Source organism: Euphorbia lathyris, chromosome 8 (genome assembly GCF_963576675.1).
Source record: "Euphorbia lathyris chromosome 8, ddEupLath1.1, whole genome shotgun sequence".
NCBI classification, from domain to species: domain Eukaryota; kingdom Viridiplantae; phylum Streptophyta; class Magnoliopsida; order Malpighiales; family Euphorbiaceae; genus Euphorbia; species Euphorbia lathyris.
The window spans coordinates 45,602,697-45,624,296 of record NC_088917.1 but is presented as its reverse complement, the minus strand read 5'-3'; positions in this window follow the sequence as shown (position 1 = coordinate 45,624,296).

Genomic DNA, 21,600 nt, shown 5'->3' with positions numbered 1-21,600 from the left:
TTTCGTCTACACGTTCTCTCTAGTTCGAGATCGATAGGAAAAACTGGAGGTCCAGCTCTGCGCATAAACAAATGGAGAACTCCTTCTGGCTGCACTATTTTAGCAAACAGATTAAAAACACCTTGTTTCACAGAAATTTTCAAGTAAATTTTGTTGCTTTCAATCCCCGCCAACGGCGCCAAAAACTTGTTGTCCTCTAAACAGACTCTAGCAAGTGCACTAGATACAAGTAATAAAGTGATAAGTTGAGTATCGTCTTCACAGGGATTGATGACCAAATTTTACTAGAAAAACGTTGCAGAACAGGGTGTTCGTGGTGTGTGAATTCTTTATAGTGAGAGATATCGTGAATAAGTGACAGAATCAATGATTTAGCTTATAAAAACGATTACTTGATAATGATAAAAAGGTAGAACAGGCCAGGCACATCGGAACAGGTTACCTTAAGTCCCTAAACACCCTATTTATTCATGGATGACACAAAGTGAAGTCAAGGTCTCTGCTTTAATGCTCACTTAAGTCAACTCTCGTGTGTTCTTAAGATTCTAAGACTTACTACAACTATAAGCGTCCCTAAGGTTGGTTCTTTCTTGCATTACGACTGAAACAGAATTTCAATAAAGAAAACCCTTGATACAACCACCTAACAACTCTGCTTCGGGGTTGGATGTTTGATGAAAAGTTCGGTGAAGATGAAAGCAGTTCCCTATCATTCATCTAGCACTAACATACATGCATAAGCAATGGAATAGAAAGCTTCATCAAACACTTCATAAATTAACATCATTCATTCATAAATAGAAATTAGAGAACTTACATAACCGGCCCCTACTGGCTGAACCTATTCAAAATGACTACACACTCATGCTACTGAGTGAACAGTCTGCTTCCATTCTACAGAGCTCCATCAATGGAGTCATCTTCCTTGAGAACTCTTATCTCTACCAAAAGGTCGATTTTTAGGTTCAACAAAAGATGATCTCTCTCCTTTCCCCACTACGTCTATTTAAGGGAAAAGAAAAGGTCAACACGGTACATAAAGTATCTGAGAAAATATTACAAAATCAACCAAATTGTTTTCACAAATCCTAGACTACTTTAAGTGATTATTATCCTTTTGACCCTTGAACACTCAAGGGTCGAACTTTCATTTCATCTTGCTACTTTTTTGCTCTTATCCGCCTTTCTGCCTGCTGCTCCTGCCGCATCTACCTTCCGTCCTGTCGCTGTCCATCATCAGAAATTCCAGCGTTAGACCGCTGGATCAAAGAATGGCTCAACTCCTCATGGTATGTGCGAAACAGGCTGCTTCCAAACTGTTCGACTTAATCTTTCCTAATCTGCACAAAAACACTTATAAGACCTTCTTTCTTGTAATTTAACCCCCAAAACACCCTTAATTCATTATAAATAACATGTTAAATTGTAGTCAAATTCATGCCTAACAATACACTTGGATCATCTTGCTGAGTTGCAAGGATGAAACTTTTGAGATGTTTTCAACATTGGTTAGAAAACTTAAAAATGATAAAGACCTAAAGTTAGCTCACATCCGAAGTGATAATGGTGGAGAATTCAAAAACCAACATTTTGTTGAATTATGTGAAGCCAGCGGCATTGACCATAATTTTTCTGCTCCTAGAACTCCTCAACGGAATGGGGTAGTTGAGAGGAAGAACATAACCTTGGTTGAAATAGCCAGGACAATCCTGAGTGAGAATAGGCTTCCAAAGTACTTTTGGGGAGAAGTTGTCAACACAACTTGCTACATACTCAATAGGGCTCTAGTTAGACCTATATTGAAGAAAACCCCCTATGAACTTTGGAAAGGACGAAGACCTAACATAGGATATTTTCGTGCCTTCGGTTGCAAATGTTTTATTCTAAATACTAAGGACAACCTTGCTAAGTTTAATTCAAAAGTTGATGAAGCTATCTTTTTAGGCTACTCCACAAACAACAAAGCATATAGAGTTTTCAATAAACAAACTCAGGTCTTAGAAGAGTCTGTACACATTGAGTTTGATGAAACTAACCCTGCAGAGAAGGTCAATCAACCAACTGAGGATGATCCGAACTCAGCATCCGCTGACCAAAGCACAGCCGCTGAGTCACTACCTCAAGGGCTGACTAAAGGTAAAAACGAAACTCAAATTGTTTTCGCTGACCAATCTCTACCTGCAAAAATTGTTGAAACACAACAAGCTCAAGACATTACACTACTAAAAGAAATCAGAATCCCAAGAGGACACTCTGAAAGCCACATTCTCGATGCTGTTGAGAATACCCTGATGACAAGAAATCAACTCAGGAGATACCTCAGCAATGTAGCATTTGTTTCAGTTCTGGAACCAAAGAATTCATCAGAAGCTGAGAACGATGAGTTCTGGATGGGTGCAATGCAAGAGGAGCTTGACCAGTTCAGAAGGAATGAGGTATGGGACTTAGTGCCAAATCCAAGAAGCCAGAAGACCATAGGAACAAGATGGGTCTTCCGTAACAAGCTGGATGAACAAGGGAACGTAGTCAGAAACAAAGCAAGACTCGTAGCTCAAGGCTACAATCAGAAGGAAGGTATTGACTATGTTGAGACCTTCGCCCTAGTGGCAAGGCTAGAAGCTATTAGAATACTATGTGCATATGCTAGCTTTATGAACTTTAAACTGTTTCAAATGGATGTCAAGCGTGCATTTCTTAATGGAGTTATAAATGACGAGGTCTATGTTAATCAGCCTCCAGGGTTTGAGGATCCCAAGTTCCCAAACCATATTTATAAACTCAAAAAGGCTATGTATGGCCTGAAGCAGGCACCCCGTGCTTGGTATGAAAGGCTGACCAGTTTCCTGCTGACTAGAAATTATGTCAGGGGTAAAGCTGATACAACCTTATTCATTAAGAGAAAGGGTAAGGATACTCTATTGGCCCAAATATATGTTGATGACATCATTTTTGATGCTACTAATGAGTCTATGCGTAAGGAGTTTAGTAAGCAAATGCAGACTGAGTTTGAAATGTCAATGATGGGAGAACTCAACTTCTTCCTTGGACTTCAAATTAAGCAAGGCAAGAATGACATCTTCATCAGTCAAACCAAGTATGCCAAGGAGATATTGAAGAAATACGAAATGGAAAATTGTAAGTCAATATCTACCCCAATGGGCACTGACACTGTCCTCTGTGCTGACGAAAATGGTAAGTTAGTAGACAGCAAATTGTACCGAGGTATGATTGGCTCTCTACTCTATCTAACGGCAAGTAGGCCAGAAAGATCAGCTTTAAGGGTGAAGACAGCGAGCTAGGCACAGAAATCACGGCTGAAATCCTATCTGGATTAACACACAGCCTTCCTTTGAAATACAAATCCAAGAAAGGAAAGGAAACACTAGTAGAGGAAGAGCAAGCTGAGTCGCCCAAAATGGAGAAAAAGAGGAAAGCTGACATCTCCGCTGAGCCGAAAACTAAACCTGTTAGTCAGGCTGTCAAGAGGGTTAAATTAGTGCTGACCAAACCTCCACCTGCTGAGTCTACGAAGAAGAAAGCTGAACCCATTGAGTCTGCACAGAAAAGAGCTGCTCTTGAAAAGGACTTTGAGGACAAACCTGAGCAACCCCTAAAGAGGAAGAAAGCTTATGGAGTAAAACCCTTGGATGTAGCTCCCCTGAACTTTGCTGCTCCCAAGGACTCCTTCTTCCTGCGAGCTCAGGGAGTCAATATTGAGACAACTCCTAGTGGTCAACAGGAGAAGTCTGTCTCTGCTAAGAAGACAAAGAATGCTGAACCAAGTAACTCAGCTGCCGCAGTGCAGGCTGATGAGCAAGGAGCTGAGTCTCCTGTTAACAACACGGCTGTTGAAGAGCCTACTGAGGACATCCGTCTGGATGCTTCTCCTGAGTCAACGGATTCCATCACTATTGACCCTTCTCCAAAATCCAAACTATCCAAGGGAACCAGCGAAAAGCGGTTCAAGTGCAAGTCACACAAACCTACAGTGTTTGATGTTCTCGATGACTCATCGCTGAGAGATCCAATAGTTGACCTGACCGCCTTGGAGTTCAAATTTTTCACCAACCCAACCGAATCCACTCCACCGGTCAAGGAAAAGCAAGCCTATGTTTCTGGCTCCCAGGAACACGCCGAAGCTGAGGCCAAAAAGGGCCAAACCTCTGCCGACACCACTGCTCCATCCTCTACTGAGCAAGTGTTCGAAGAACCTGCTGTTCAACCTAATGAACAAGCATCTGAGAAAACTCCTACTCAGGACAATCTCGGGTTGTCTCCTCCACAAGTCACAATTCAGCTCTAGACTGATACTGAGCAGGTAGATACTACTGTTGCTCAAACACCTCCTCCAACTGAGCAATTAGTAAACCAGTCAGCTCCTGCTGCTGGACTCACCGCTGAGAATGCCGCTCAACCTTCCACTCTTAATCAAGCTGGCACCTCAAATCCTGGTCAGCAAACAAATGTTCAAACACCTGCTGCTAACCAGAAGACGGCCCCCTGAGACTTCACGGACCAATGCTGAAGATGATCCCTTCCTATTCTTAGATGCCTCTAAATCAGTGCGAAGAATCATCTACTCAGCCCATGCGCTTCTACAAGAAATCCATTAGTCTCAAGCCACTACTGTTGGATCAGCTTCTGCTGAGCCAACTCAATTTTCAACCATCACGCAACTTCTGACCGAACTCAAGGGTCTTAAGGAGCTGATGAATGTTATGACCTCCATGGTCTCTCAGCAGCCTAAACAGGAATTCCTGGTCAAGATGGCTGGCCTTCAAGTGATGATGATCCATCACATGGACTCTATCGAGGGCAAGCTCAATGCTATATCTGCTGCAAACTCAACAGTCGCCAAATCTGCTGAAGTGACCCAGCACTTTACACAGCTAAACTCTGAGCTGACTGCCGCTTGAGACTTAGTTTCCTCCTCCTCCCAATGCACAATTGAACAAGTCACTGAGGCTGTGCGCTTGCTCAGCTTAACAAGAGAAGAGATGGAAACTGACCAGGCGAAGTCTAATGAAATCTTTCGATTCGCTAAGTCTACCTATGAGCACATCAAATATCAGTCCTCACAGCGCCATATCTACGATGCATCCATGCTGAAAATGTACCATCAGTCCTATGCCAAAATGACGGACTCCATTACTTGGATGGGAAAGTCACTTGAGTTTATACTCAGTGTCATAAGTTCCCACATGAAAATTCCAGCGTCTAACATGGCAGGCGGTCTGAAGGTCTTTCAAGGACTGAAAGAGAGTACGAGTCAACTCCAACAGTATTCAACCTTACTGACTCGTGCTGTTCAATCGGGGCAATTTTATGCTTCTGCCCCTCAGCCCGGTGATGCTGGCAAAACGGGGGAGAAAAATAAGCAACCGGCAGAAGGAACTCAACAAAAGAAAAATCCAGGATCAACTTCTGTTGTCCCTCCCAGCACACAAACTCAGCGACAAGGGTCATCGAAGCCTAGTCAGCAAACCAAACCCAAATCCAATCAAATACAAGTCAACATCAAGAAATAGAATTTTCATCTTTAACTTGTTTTTTTAGATTTGTTGTTGACATGTCTGAAGGAAAATAGACAAGCCTAGGCGCAGCAGAATTATAAAATTTTATCTATTTTATCTATTTCCATTTCCAAAGATCTGTTAATTGTTATTTCATATAAAAAAGGATAGAATGAAATACCTTTCTGAAGAACTATCTACAGTTGCAAACGAAGTGCCCACAACTCTTAATCCGTGTATCACGAACAACAAACACAGAAAAGAATAACTAATCAGTAATCAACCTTAATAATAGCAATCACAATGATTGCCTCTAACAGAAATCGATACGAGATCAAAGAGAGAGTAAGAAATAATGTAAATTAGCCGAGACAAAGACGGAACGGATCCTCCTCCTTTCTTTTTGAGTTGGGCGAAATATGGGGATTAGGGAGTCTATTTATAGACTTCTCAAAACCCTAATCCCAGTTGTGTTAGGTAATTAATTAATTAGAATCTTATTCAGAATAGGATTACTAATTAGATAATTAAATAAACACTTTATTATTATCTAAATAATAACTAATTATATCTAGATAATATTATTAATCAAATTAATAATTTAATTATTGTTAGGGATAATTAATTAGAGTTTCAATCACATAAAAACTTCTAATTAATATTATCAGATAATCCTTTAATTTAATTTATAACCATAATCTAATTATAATTATTAAATTAAACTAATATCCCTATTTTTTTTTGGTAGAAACAGGAAAAAAGAAAAAACAAACAGACACCGAAACAAAAAAACTAACCTGGGATCAGCCTAGGGAAGCTAACCCCAACTCTGTCCTCTAAAAGGAGAGAAGAAAGATAGATAGGAGGATCAGAAAGGGTGGTAACACCTAACATCCCCTCGTGCCCAGCCGCCGCCAAGCGATCCGCAATTCGATTTTGTTCTCTGTAGATGTGGCTGAACTCTAAGGACTCAAAGGAGGATCCAAGACTTCTTATTGCTTTGATAAGGTTCTGGCTACTAAGACACATAGCATGATTATTAGAGATCATACTAATAGCCTCCATATTATCAGATTCCATAGCAAGCCTTTTAATACCCAGATTTCTGGCAAGCTTGACTCCAGAAAGAATACCCCAAAGTTCCGCTAAAAAGGATGAGCCCAAACCCAGGTTATGGGTGAATCCAGACAACCAGGCACCTCCTGCGTCCCTGAGCACGCCTCCAGCCGTGATATTTCCATTGTTGAGACAGGAGCCATCCGTGTTCAACTTTACCAATCCATCCTTCGGCCTACACCAACCAACGAGGTGAACCTCTTTATTCTGGGTAGAATTGGCAAGGGGCTCCCCTTTGAAGCTCCCCGTAATGGTAAGGAGCTTTTTAGAGAAGAACTCGGGTAAGTTCTAAATAAAAACAGTCTTCTCACCAAAGATCTCCTCGTTCCTCCACTTCCAAAGGTGGTGGCAGATAATAGCAAATAAGATGTCTCCCTGCTCCATGCTAGCCAGTAACCTACCTTTAACCCTATTGGAGAACCAGTCATTCTCAGGATAGGCAAAGAAGGAGGGGAGAATGTGGTGCGGAAGAACTTTCTACCAAACCTCCTTACTCTTAGAGCAGTCCCTAAGGGCGTGGCACAAAGATTCAACTTGGCCTCTGCATCTACTGCAAGCACCTGAATCCGCCAAGTGTCGTCTATGTCTATCCAAATTAGTCAGCAACCTATCCTTGACTCCAAGCCACAGGAAGCTCCTCATTCGGTAAGGGATTTTCAGAGCCAAAATGTATTTCTAAGTGTCCGAAAGAGGGTCGGATCTGTCAAGAGTAAAGGCTTCAAAGGCAGACTTGCAAGAGTAAGCTCCATTGTTTGTCAGGGCCCAACAATGCCTATCCTTGTCCTCCTCCAGGTTACTAATCTTAACTCCCCTAATTCTAAGGAGAGAATCAAGGCTCAAGAAGGAATCAAACATAGACCAAATCCAGTCCCCATCAGAGTCCACCACATCAGCAATCCTCCAGTTGCGGAAATTGCTAGGCGGGGGAGAGCAGCAGACCTCTATAAGTGTTTTATCTCTGATCCAGGTGTCATACCAGAAGCTTATGGACTTACCATTACCCACCTCCAGGCCAACCCCCGTGCAGAACTCATCAAACACAGCATTGAGCCCTTTCCAAAGGAAAGAACAATTGCCAATTCTCTCTTTAGGGCCCCCAAAGATTTTGTCCTTTCGATACTTGCCACAAAGCAGATGAACCCAAAGAGAAGAAGGGTTCTGCCACATTCTCCAGAGGAGCTTCATCAACAAGACCTTATTGTTATCTTTAGCTTGTCTGATGCCAAGACCCCCCCTGCTTTTAGGCTGGCAGACCTCTTTCCAAGGGACTAGGTGAATCTTCCTACCCTCTCCAAACTCACCCCAAAGAAAACGCCGGTTGATTTTATTAAGCTCATTGAGAACCGGCTCAGGCAACTTGCAAGCTTGCATGATATGATTGGGAGCTGCGCAGTTGACAGACTGAATTAAGGTTAGACGGCCAGCCAAGGAAAGAGAATCGGCCTTCCAACTAGCACACAACCCATTAGTTTTATCCAGAGTCTCCTTAAAGGAGGCTTTGGAAACTCTGTCACTGTGAAGGGGGATCCCAAGATACTTTCCCAAGGATTGGGTAAGAGGAATACCCGAAAGATCGCTAAGCTTATTACAGAGGCTTCTATCCATGTTCTTAGAGCAAAGCATCCGGGACTTGTGGACATTGATCTTCTGGCCAGAAGCAACGCAAAAGCACTCAAGGATATTCATGACCACACCGATTTGCTCCTCATTCCCTTCTACAAAGATCATCACATCGTCAGCGAAGAACAAGTGGGAAATAGGAGGGCAAAATCTGTTAATGGACACAGGATGGAGACTCCCCTTATTCACAGCTTCTTGAATTAGGTGAGCCAACCTTTCCATCTCTATCACAAAAAGGAAAGGGCTCATAGGATCTCCTTGACGGATACCCCTAGAAGGAGAAAACTCATCAGACATATCTCCATTGATCAGAACCTGGAAAACAGGAGAAGACACGCAACCTTCAATCAAACTCCTCCAGTTCTCAGGAATACCAGCTTTACTTAAGCCATCCATAAGAAAGCTCCAGTTTAAACGATCATAAGCTTTCTCCAGATCAAGCTTGAGAGCCACGATCCCTTTTTTACCCTTCCTCATTTTCATGGAATGGACCATCTCTTGGGAAATTACTACATTGTCCATCATTTGCCTACCAGGAACAAAGCTACCTTGATTTTGACTAATAATCTCAGGAAGGATCCGTCGGATCCTATTAGCCACAATCTTAGTGATAACTTTGTATAACACATTACATAGGCTGATCGGCCTCATTTGTAAAAAGGAGGAGGGCTTTTCAACCTTAGGGATCGGAACCAGGAGGGTTTTATTTACCAGGCTAATCTCGTTGGAACCGCGGAAGACTCCAAAGATAAAATTATAGACACCTTCCTTCACCGAGTCCCAGTGTTTATGGTAGAAACTAGCAGGGATACCATCGATCCCTGGAGCTTTAGTAGCTCCAATACTGGTGAAGGCAAGATCAATTTCTTTCCGGTCGATAGGATGAAAGGCATCAACAATAACCTCCTCCTCCAGCCTAGGAAAGGTGACCCCAGAGTGGGCTTTGTCCAGATCCACAACTTCCTCTTTAAAGAGGTTTTTATAGAACTCAAGAGCAAGGCGACGAATATCTTCTTCCTCATAAATCCAGTCACCATTAGAATCTTTAATAGCATCGATCTGGTTCCTTTGCCTTCTAATTATAGTAGAAAGGTGGAAGAATCTGGTGTTCCGGTCACCATCCTTAATCTAAGCCTTCCTAGATTTCTGGAACCAAAGGAGCTCTTCCTGTCTAAGGACCGCTTCTAGCTCGTTCTGGAGAGATCTAAGATGACAATTCATACTGTGGTCAAAACGGATCTCCAAACATCGTTGAATGCCTTCCATCCTCCTTAAGAGTTTATTTTTCCTTCGGATAATATGGCCAAAGATGTTTTTATTCCATCCCACCACATTTCTTCTAAACTCCTCAGCAGCAAGGAGAACATTAGAATGGGGTTGCCAATTATCCTTAACAAAGTTCCTGAACTCAGGATGGGTGTCCCAAGTAATAAGGTACCTAAACGGTCTATTCCCTTTGGGCCGATGACCTTTAACCAGCTTAACGAGGATAGGACAATGGTCCGAGTGGCGAAAAGGGAGGTTCAGCACGTTTACCTCAGGAAAACTATAGATCGCCGCTACATTCGCATACATTTTATCCAACCGAACAAACACGTTGTTCCTTTTCCAGGTGAACTTGTGGCCAGCCGCACCAAGGTCCGATAGCCCGCAAAGATCCATATTCTGCTTATGGTTAAGGCACCGATTGATATAATGATTGCCCCCCCTTTCTGATCACTCATCCGGGCAATATCATTAAAATCACCAGCGACCAACCAAGGATCCATCATATTCGTACTAATAGAGAACAGGATCTCCCAAAGCCTCTTCCGGTTCATCAGGATCGGATCGGCATAGACAAAGGACACAAAGAAAGGTTTGTTGCCAGGATAACACACCTTACTATGAATGAATTGGTTATCAATAGTAATAATATCAATACTCATGCGACCTGGCTTTCAAAAAAGCCAGATCCCCCCTGCTCGACCAGTCGCCTTCGACCTGACACACTTCCAATTTTTAAACTTTTTAACCACCTCATCTGCTTTAGAACCACTAACCTTGGTTTCAAGAAGAGCAAAACAAGAAGGGTTAAATTGCTTAATAAGATCATTAACATGGATGCGGGTTGCCTTGCTAGCCGCACCTCTAACATTCCAAACAAAGAAGTCCATCAGAAGGAAGACAACTGATCACAAGCACACACCCTAGAGCATGTATTTATTCGGGGCTCCTGAGAGCCTAGAAGAGGTGCCAGCCGGCCCTCTTTTATCCCAAGAATCCAAAGAACCAAGGTTCTTTTTAGGGATAGCCTTAGGTTTCTTCAAATGAGACTTATTAACTCCTATAGACTTCCCAATTAGGGGGTCTCCAAGGGAATTCAGGACACTAACCTCATTAAGCTTTGCTTTCCCTGTCGAGCCAATGATCTGGGATTTCCCCTTGGCATAAGCTTTGGGATCGAAGAGAGGATTAATAGAGTCACCAAGGATGGTAGCTGGCTCAGCAGATTCCAGGCTTGGCATACTTACCTCCATGTGTTCAGCTGGTAACTCCGAATCCTGACCATCCTCAATAGACAGGGCTCCGAATCTAGATCCTGAACCGGAAGCTGAGTCCCTACCAACACCACTCTTAGTATCAGGAGGCCTAGCCTTGATCTCAGGGGCAATTTGGAGAGAGGTCATCTCCTTGCTGATGTCTGGAACTTGATTCCGAGAAGCAAAAGCACGTGGCTTCCTTCGAGCTGACCTCTTGGCCAACATCCATGGCCCAAAATTCTTCTCCTCACCTTTGCTACCTTCATCTCTGCCTATGATAGGCACCACCACCTCCTCAACCACTTTCCTTCTTCTGGGGCAGCCATCATAGGTATGGCCAAACATACCGCATTCATAGCAGATATTGTGAATACCTTCGTATTCAATATGAAAGACCTTATTCTTAACGGAGAATTTAGACAGAAGAGGCTTAGCAAGATCAATGTCAATACAAACCCTGGCAAACTTGCCTCTCACTGCCCCAACGGTAGTTTTGTCAACATGGTGAACTTTCCCAACCAAGCCACCAATCTTATTCAGAAATCTTTCGTTATAGTATTCAATGGGCAAACCTGGGAATCTAACCCAAGTAAGGATCCTATTAACAGAGCAATCATGAGGATTAAAATTTGGGACCCATGGCCTCAGCGCCAACACATGGTTAGAGATGATATAAGGTCCACCATTAACAACAGCATTAAAATCTTCTGCCCGTGTAAACTTGATAACATAATAGTCATTTTCAAGGTCCGTAATGGTAACCTTCCCATTCTTTGCCCATTGTGCCTGGATCCTCTGCGCAAAGTAGTTAAAGCTAATCCTTTTCCCAAGCACAGTGACAATTAAGGATAATTTCCATTTCGATCTGAGGACGCGTTTGTCTTCAGAGGAGAGACGGATCACAGGACACAGTGGGTCCTCTTGATCACCATCCTCAACATCAGAGTCGGGAAAGAACTCCTCCGACTCCTCCTCGATAATATCCTCCTCCATCATGGGCTCCTCCTCAACAATCCCCAACATTTTATCTCTCCAGGAAGATCGCCCCAAGCCTTGCTCTATAACGAAACTATCAACTGTATCCCCTGCTTGTCGCAGGCTCTGACCTCTAGCAGAACGATAACATTTTGGCCTGTAGCGTCCAGAGCCACCGCCCTGCTCATCTGGGCCGCCTCGGCCTTCTTTATTTCCCTAGAGCCCGGGGATACCGCCAGATCCTTTGATAGATCAGTCTCCACCGCTGCCGGTATACCATAGGCGTTGCCTCCCATCGCCACACTAGCACTAGTCATCCTCCTGCCCGGCTCCCCTGCCTGTGTGCTGCCCCTCCCAGCACAGGCCAACGCCTCACCAGGAGGCACCCAACTACCGCGCTCCCCTGCCTGTGCGCTGCATATCGCTGCACATGCCAACGCTTCACCAGGATCAGGCCCCTTACCGCCCAATTCCCCGGATCTAGAATCCCCCTCCGGCCTTTTCACAGCAGGCACCAGCTTCCTAAGAAATCCAGGCAGCGCCAACCCGCCCCCGACAACCCCCTCCTCCACAGCATATAATTCCCGTCCCTTAGATCTAGCCGCTAAGGCATCCCCAGCGCCCACCATACCCTCTGCCGGATCCGGCACCACACCTCCCAACACAGCCGGCCGAACCCGCTCTCTTGACCGGTCCCGGAGCCTTTCTCTGCTCCCACGCCTTCCCTTCTTCGCGCCCTCAGAATTCCCGATGCCCTCCGCCAAAGACCCTTCCGGCCCTAGATCTGCGACCAGCACCCTACCATCCAACCGATCCACCCGCCCACGCCCCGATCCGCCGCCCAAACCAACCAGCGCCGCCGAAGCCTGATCTCGCCCTCTATCATGCTCTCTCGCTGTCTTCGCCATTCTAAACGGGTTCGTGTATCCAGTGAACACTACTGTTTACTAATATCCCTATTTAATATATAAATTTCGGCCCATGCACTATGTCTCACTAATTTACACTTTCGTCCTTCGATTCCAAGTCCCATATGCGACCCATTAGGTTCTTTATTGCCACTAGTCGTATATATCATTTGAAATTAATTCATCCTGATTAATTTCAACATATATATAAAGGAATACCGTCGCGAGCTGTTACTATCAGAACCTATGATATTCCCCTAGAGCAATTAAGAAGTCAGGTTGATAACTGACGTTAACCTTTCAGCATTAGGTGCAGTATAATATGATCCTTCATCAACTATATCCTGTTGGTCAATTCCTTATAACCATGGAACGTGTCAAGGTTACATATAACGAAGAGTCTGTTTTACTTGTACAAGTTGAATTCACTCTGAAAGATAAGTTAAGTGAAATTTCTATTTCTACTCTTAACTCTATCACCTTGCAAGGATTTCAGTTAATTCACCACAAACGGCCATATGGATATATCTCCCATTTATCAAGAGTGACGAATGCTCAATCTAACATTAACTATTCTGTAATCACTTCATGTGATACCCAACCCTGCTCACACACACCCCAGGCTCTCACCTGTTGGATCGTGCTCGCACAAAATCAAAGTACCAGACTCCATAATCTAGAATCACTAATTAACGAATGTTTGAGTCTGAGGATTAGTTATACCTACTAATACAAATGAGATGAACAGTTGATACTTTTAGATAAATTAATCCATATTGTTATCTCAAGTCGGGTCCCAATTCGAATGAACTCCTTCACCGGATCCATGTAACTGTCTAGATATCTAAATATCTAAAGCTTGTGAGATCAGCTTTCTGTCTCGATAGAAAACACTGTTACATGCAAGTCTTAACAGTAATATGCCAACCCCTATAACATATTGCTTGACTTGGGTTGGTTTTAAGTCTATTGGTCTATTATAAAGTATAGTCTCACTTCATGCTTGTATGAACACTTTATAACTACTTAAATAAACTTAGGATTACTTTCTTTATGAAAGATTTGTGCTTTTATATATAGTTACATTTTAATGTTATATATCTGATTAAACAAATGATTAAATAAATAATTTATTCATTAATATTTATATCCTAAAACAATTGTCTTTAGGACACTAAACTCCAACAATGTCTCTTATGCTGAATGAATATATATAAATGTATCTTTTACAACACTGAGTTATTTACTTACTATCTTATGCTATTTGCTTATCTGCTGTGTTGATCTAAATGCATAACCTTTCTTACATGTCTACTCACTTATAAATCATTGAACAAAATAAACTAAAACTTGTGAACATAAAAATTATACAAGTACTTGGCCACTGAGTAAAACTACTCAGCACCAATTAACTTACTCAGCTCACTCCTACGTTGATAACTGAAATTAATCTTCCACTTAACTAAGTATCAAAACTAAGTAAAGACAAGATGTTCCAAGTACTGACCTTCTTCTAAAAGCTGACCTTAGACTTACTTGATTAAACCTTAAAATGTTTAAAGTAAAACTAAGTCAGTGGTTCAACCCTTATGGGGGAGAACTTTCAGAAGTTAATAAAAGGTCAACTATCATGGGGGAGCTCAACACTGAGTTCCTTATTGAATATTTTTGCCAACATCAAAATGAGAGAGTTTGTTGAAACACATTTCCACATGATTTTGATTTGACAAAATTATTTAAGTAGAATTAAATCTCCATGATAAAAATATTCTAACACATTAAATTTAAATGCTTTGATTTATTTGTACTAATGTGTTTGTTCAATGTTGAGTAAATTGAATTATAAGATTAAAGACATTAAAAGTGCAAGGCCCAAAAGCCCACAAGAGAAAGTCAAGCCCAAGTCAATGTCTGAAAGCCACACGGCCCAAGCAGACCAAAACGCAGCTCAAGCTAAATAAAACGCAAGCCCAGTAAAGAGAAGGATCGAGAAGCCTTCGTCCAAAAGCTTCAAGACGAAGCTGCTGAGATGTGCGACAAGGAAGTCAGGTCAGCGGGTGACCTGAACAAACTTGGAGACAAAGTATTTCTACTTTGAGTAAAGTTCTATCTGGAAGACTTTGCCAAAAATGTAGAGACACTCTGACCAGCTTGACGAAAAGCATCTGAGCACTGCCGAAGACAGAAGATACAAGAATTTCATTGGCCGAAGACGCTGAGCACTGACTGAGTGAAAGCGACAGGAAGCCGTTTCCCTCCAACGGTTATTTCAAAATTCGAAATGACCGGTGCATCAAGTGTCACTATAAATAGACCATTCAAACGTTTCATTCGATGCAGATCTTCATCAAGTCGAAACGCTGACCAAATTGTTATTCGAAGTTCTGTATTAGAAAAGCAAAGCAAATCTTACACCAATTCCAATCTTTGTGTAAAAGTCTAGAGTGATCTCGTTTCATCTAAAGTGTTCTTAGTTATTGTTGTTTAGAACAAAAACACTTATCATTTCTAGAAGTATAGAAAGGAGAAGCTGAGTACTCGGTTATAGTACTCAGCGGTAGAAATAGGATTGAGTAGAGGAATAGAGGAAGGTACTCTTGTATACTCAGTTGTTATTGTAAAAGGTTTGTGCTCTACCTTTAAAGAGCTCAGTAGAGGATTCTGAAAAGCTCGGAAGGAATTCCGGGGACTGGACCTAGGCGGAGAGGCCGAACCAGGATACGTCTGCTGAGTAATATCATTCTAACCCTTAACTCCTTTATATATTGCTTGCTTAAATACTGCCTAGTAAAACACTAAAAAGAACATACGCTGAGTTGAGTGAACTGACTCAAGAACAGAAGAAGTCTTAGCCACCCGTTGGCTAAGCTTGTGTCTAGAATTTACTCAGTACCACTGTGCTAAAGGGCTAAGTTAAAGTCTTAATCTAAAAACAAGTCAGTCTTAGTGACAAAATTTTTAAATAGTTCTTAACCCCCCCTTGGAACTAATATTGTCACGTTACACGGGACCAACAAGTGGTATCAGAGCTTAACAGCTCACTGAACAAGATAAAACTATCTTGAGCTGATCCCTATAATAGCTGAGAACAGCACTCGTTTCCTCCCTGGAAATCAGACAACTCAGATACTCCCTGAGGGATTATCTATCTCTAGGCCTCCCCTGTTCTTTGGGTCTAACTATACCTTATGGAAGAATAGGATGACAAATTTCATTCAGGCAACAAATATGAGTGCATGGCTTTCTATAGTCCAAGGCCCATTTGTTCCCTATGAAACTGTTGACAAGAAAAAGCTCGTCAAGGAAGAGGCTAAGTGGTTAGAGGATGACCTCTAAAAAACTACAAAACCATGCTTCGGCTATAAACATGCTTCACTCTGTGCTAGATGCTGCAGAGTATAATAAAATCTCAGGTTGCGAGCCAGCACAAGAGATTTGGAAGAAGCTGGAGGTCACCTATGAAGGAACCAGTAAGGTCAATGAATCCAAGGTGAACCAGCACATGAGGCTATACGAGCTGTTCGAGATGCATGATGGTGAAGGAATTTCTGAAATGAACTCAAGGTTCACCAACATAATCAATGAGCTTAAGAGACTCGGCAGGAACTTCACTGAGGAAGAACAAGTGAAGAAGATACTGAGGAGTCTTCCACAAAGCTGGCAAGCGAAGAAGACTGCCGTTGAGGAAGCTCAGGACTTAACCACCTATAAGTACGATGAGCTTATTAGATTTCTGCTGACTCATGAGATCTCAATGAAGAACTTCGAGGTGAAGGAAAAGGTTGAGGGCAAGAAGCAAAAGTCTCTTGTTATGAAAGCTGACTCATCAGACGATGAAGAAATGGCCATGTTCACCAGAAAGATGAAGAAGCTGTTTTGCAAGAATGACAAGTACAACAGGAAGCCATTTAAGAGAAATGACAAGTACAAAGCTGAGTCAAGAAACAACAAGTATAAGAAGGAAAGCTCAAAGCCCATTACATGCTTTGAATGTCATCAAACTGGCCATATCAAGTCAAGTTGTCCTACTCTAAAGAAGGACAAGAAGAGCAGTAGAAAGGCAATGGTGGCCACGTGGAGCGATAGCAATGAATCATCCTCATCAGGAGTTGAAGCCACTGAGTCAGCAAACATCTGCTTCATGGCCGATGAGTTTGCTGACCCCTGCCCTTCTGAGCAAGCTGACCCCTCATGTGCATCTGAAAATGAGGAACAATCAAATGAGGTAATGACTATACCTTTTCTCAGAAATGAAATGATTAATGCCCTGAGTAATCTCTACACACTTGTCAAAAAGTGTAACAAGAAAGTACGAGCACTCAGCAGGCGATGTGATGAGATTGAGGAAGTCAAACTCAGTGACCTTCGTCATCTTCTCCAAGACAATACCAGGAAAGATGAAAATTTAAAAATCATGCATAGGTATGTCACTGAGGTCCAATCAGATTCTAAGAAAATGAGGAAGGACATCACATCTATTCAGAACCAGCTGAAGGTTCCGAATAAGAAAAATTTCCATTAGTATGCTGAGTACTCAGGTACTAGTCAGCGGAAATGGACTCCCCAGCAAAATGTCCAATGTGACTTTTGTGGGAAGAAAGGACACACCACAAAGATGTGTTGGCATGCTCAGCACAATGGTGCTGACCAGCAAATAAAGTATCCCCAAAGGAAGGTCCATTGTGACTTCTGTGGGAAGAATGGCCACACTACCAAAGTGTGCCGTCATAAGATTAAATATGATGTGTCACCTGCTAAGCCTAACAAACGAGGACCCAAAAAGACTTGGGTACCTAAAGATAACTAGGTTATATTGCAGTTAGGCCTGAGGTGTATCGAGAAGTCAAAGTTGTGGTACATTGACAGCGCATGCTCGAGGTATATGACTGATGATGAAACTCAGTTCATCACAATTGTGCGTAAACGAGGAGGAAGCGTAACTTTTGGAGACAACAAAAAGGGTAAGATAGTAGGTTCAGGAACCGTTGGTGGTAATCCTACTATTGAGTCAGTCTCCCTAGTCAGAGGACTTGAATATAACCTACTGAGTGTAGCTCAACTATGTGACAGCGGTAGGAAGGTTATATTCAATGCCACTGGATGTAAAATACTCGAGGGCAAAACAAACGAATTGATTTTAACTGTCCCTCATGTTGATAATGTCTTTATGCTGAATCTGGAAAAGAAATTTTCAAAAAATATTTGCTTAGTGTCAAAGGAAGAAAATTCATGGCTATGGCACAGGAGACTTGGTCATGTAAGTATGGACCTCCTGGGCAAACTAGCAAGAAAGCAATTAGTTGAGGGACTGCCCGAACTTAAGTTTGAAAAGGATCAATTATGCAATGCTTGTCAGTATGGAAAACAAACTAAGAAATATTTTCAAAGTAAAAGTATAGTCTCAACCAAGCGTCCATTAGAGTTGCTACACTTGGATCTCTTCGGACCAGTCCAGCCGCTGAGCTTGGGTGGTAGGAGATTTTCCTTGGTCATTGTAAATGACTTTTCTCAGTACACTTGGATCATCTTGCTGAGTAGCAAGGATGAAACTTTTGAGATGTTTTCAACACTGGTTAGAAAACTTGAAAAGGATAAAGACCTAAAGGTAGCTCACATCCGAAGTGATAATGGTGGAGAATTCAAAAACCAACAGTTTGTTGAATTTTGTGAAGCTAGCGGCATTGACTATAATTTTTCTGCTCCTAAAACTCCTCAACAGAATGGGGTAGTTGAGAGGAAGAACAGAACCTTGGTTGAAATCGCCAGGACAATGCTGAGTGAGAATAGGCTTCCAAAGTACTTTTGGGGAGAAGTTGTCAACACAGCTTGCTACATACTCAATAGGGCTCTAGTCAGACCTATATTGAAGAAAACCCCCTATGAACTTTGGAAAGGATGAAGACCTAACATAGGATATTTTCGTGCCTTCGGCTGCAAATGTTTTATTCTAAATACTAAGGACAATCTTGCTAAGTTTGATTCAAAAGCTGATGAAGCTATCTTTTTAGGCTACTCAACAAACAACAAATCATATAGAGTTTTCAATAAACGAACTCAGGTCTTAGAAGAGTCTGTACACATTGAGTTCGATGAAACTAACCCTGTAGAGAAGGTCAATCAACCAACTGAGGATGATCTGAACTCAGCATCCGCTGACCAAAGCACAGCCGCTGAGTCACTACCTTAAGGGCTGACTAAAGGTAAAAATGAAACTCAAATTGTTTTCGCTGACCAATCTATACCTGCAGAAATTGTTGAAACACAACAAGCTCAAGACATTACACTACCAAAAGAAATCAGAATCCCAATAGGACACTCTGAAACCCACATTCTTGATGCTGCTGAGAATACCCTGATGATAAGAAATCAACTCAGGAGATACCTCAACAATGTAGCATTCGTCTCAGTTCTGGAACCAAAGAATTTTTCAGAAGTTGAGAACCATGAGTTCGGGATGGGTGCAATGCAAGAGGAGCTTGACCAGTTCAGAAGGAATGAGGTATGGGACTTAGTGCCAAATCCAAGAAGCTAGAAGACCATAGTGTTGAAACACCTTTCCACATAATTTTGATTTGACAAAATTGTTTAAATGTAATTAAAAATATTCTAAACACACTAAGTTTAAATGTTTTGATTTATTCTACTAATGTGTTTGTTCAATGTTGAGTTAAATTGTTTATAAGACACAAAGATTAAAAGGCCCAAAGCCCAATATGGAAGTCAAAGCCCAAGTCAAACAGTTTAAGGCAACTCGGCCCGCGTATGTCAAAACACTGTCGTTATGTACAAAACGCAGCTCAGCGGAAGAAGGATCTAGAAGACCTTCGTGGAACAACTTCGGGACGAAGCTGCTGAGTTGATTCGACAAAGAGTACAAGACAGCAGCTGAGCAAGAACAACTTCCAGACAAAGTGTTTCCACTTTGGGTAAAGTTTAGAAGACACAGGATGCTGTCTAGTTGACCTTACCATAAATGGAGAGACATTCTGCCGAGCTGACCAAAAGCTGACCGAGGACAGAAGATACTCAAATCTGATTGGCCGAGAGCTCTGAGCAAGACAGGATGACAACGACAGGAAGCCGTTTCCCTCCAACGGTTATTTCAAAATTCGAAATGACTGATGCCTCAGACGTCTCTATAAATAGAGCCCTTCAGTTGCTTCATTCCACACAGAACTTGATCAAGCCATTACGCTGACCAAATTTCTACGCAAAGTTCTGCAAGAAAAAGCAAAGCAATTTTACACTAAATTTCATATCTTTTGTGTAAAAGTCTAGAGTGATTATTCAATCATCTAAGGTGTCTTAGCAATCGTTGTTTAGGACAAACACTTATCATTTCTAGAGATTAGAAAGGAGAGACTGATTACTCGGTTATAGTACTCAGCGAGAGATTAGGATTGAGTAGAGGTATAGAGGAAGGTACTCTTGTTATACTCAGTTGCTAAGATTGTAAAAGGTTTGATGCTCTACCGTTAAAGAGCTCAGTAGAGAATTCGAAATCTCGGAACGTGTTCCGGGGACAGGACGTAGGCTTGGAGGCCGAACCTGGATAAATCTGCTGAGTAACATATTTCTAACCTTAAACTCCTTTATATATTTATTGCTTGCTTAAACAAAAACTGACCAAGTAAAGAGGTAAAGCTGAGTTGTGCGCATTGAATATCTGAGCTCAGGAATAGACTCTAAGTGCTATCTCCTGACTCAAGTAAAGAAACTGACCTAGTCACCAGTTGACTAAGCCAGTATCTTGCTATTCACTCAGTGCCGTTGTTAAAACCTTTTTCTCACGAAAAAGAAGTGTAACACCCTGGTCCAATACCATGTAGATATTTTCTGCTCTGGCTCAATTCCAACATATTGGGCCTCACGGCTTTAAAACGCGTCTGCATGTATTGGATTCACATCTTACTAATAAGCCCCAATCACTCTCTCTCCATTTCCGATGTGGGATTCAGTTCATTCCTGCCCCCATCGCCATCCCTTAGGGCTGCTCCTTGCTCAGGCCTTCTTACCCCGACGCCACCCACTCCGGACCGGGTCGTTACAGGCCCACCAGCTTCCGCCTGGTTCGTCCCCAAACCACATGTCGTACGTGGAGAGTCGGCTCTGATACCAATTGTAACACCCTGGTCCAATACCATGTAGATATTGTCCGCTCTGGCCCAATTCCAACATATTGGGCCTCACGGCTTTAAAACGCATCTGCATGTATTGGATTCACATCTTACTAATAAGCCCCAATCACTCTCTCTCCATTTCCGATGTGGGATTCAGTTCATTCCTGCCCCCATCGCCATCCCTTAGGGCCGCTCCTTGCTCAGGCCTTCTTACCCCGGCGCCACCCACTCCGGACCGGGTCGTTACAAGAAGTCTGTCCTAACAAAATTTTTTTAAATAGTTCCTAACCCCCCATTGGAACTATACTTGTAATATTATAAGGGACCAACAAGTGGTATCAGAGCTTAAAAGCTCACTGTAAAAGGTTTAACCACCTTGAGCTAATCCCCACTATGGGCAAAAACAGCACTCGGTTTCTCCCAGGAAACCAAACAACTCAGATCTTACCTGAGGGGCTGTCCATTACTCGGCCTCCCATATTCTTCGGGTCTAACTATACCTTTTGGAAGAATAGGATGAAAAATTTCATTCAGGCTACAAATATGAGTGCCTGGCTATCCATAGTCCAAGGTCCATTTGTACCTGTCGAAGTTGTGGCTGGCCAAACAGTTGTTAAAGCTGAGGCCAAATGGACAGAGGATGATCTCAAGAAGCTACAAAATCATGCTTCGGCTATAAACATGCTTCACTGTGCGCTCGATGTTGCAGAATATAATAAAATCTCAGGTTGTGAGTCGGCGCAAGAGATCTGGAAGAAGCTGGAGGTCACCTACGAAGGAACCAACAAGGTGAAAGAATCCAAGGTGAACCAGCAGATGAGACTGT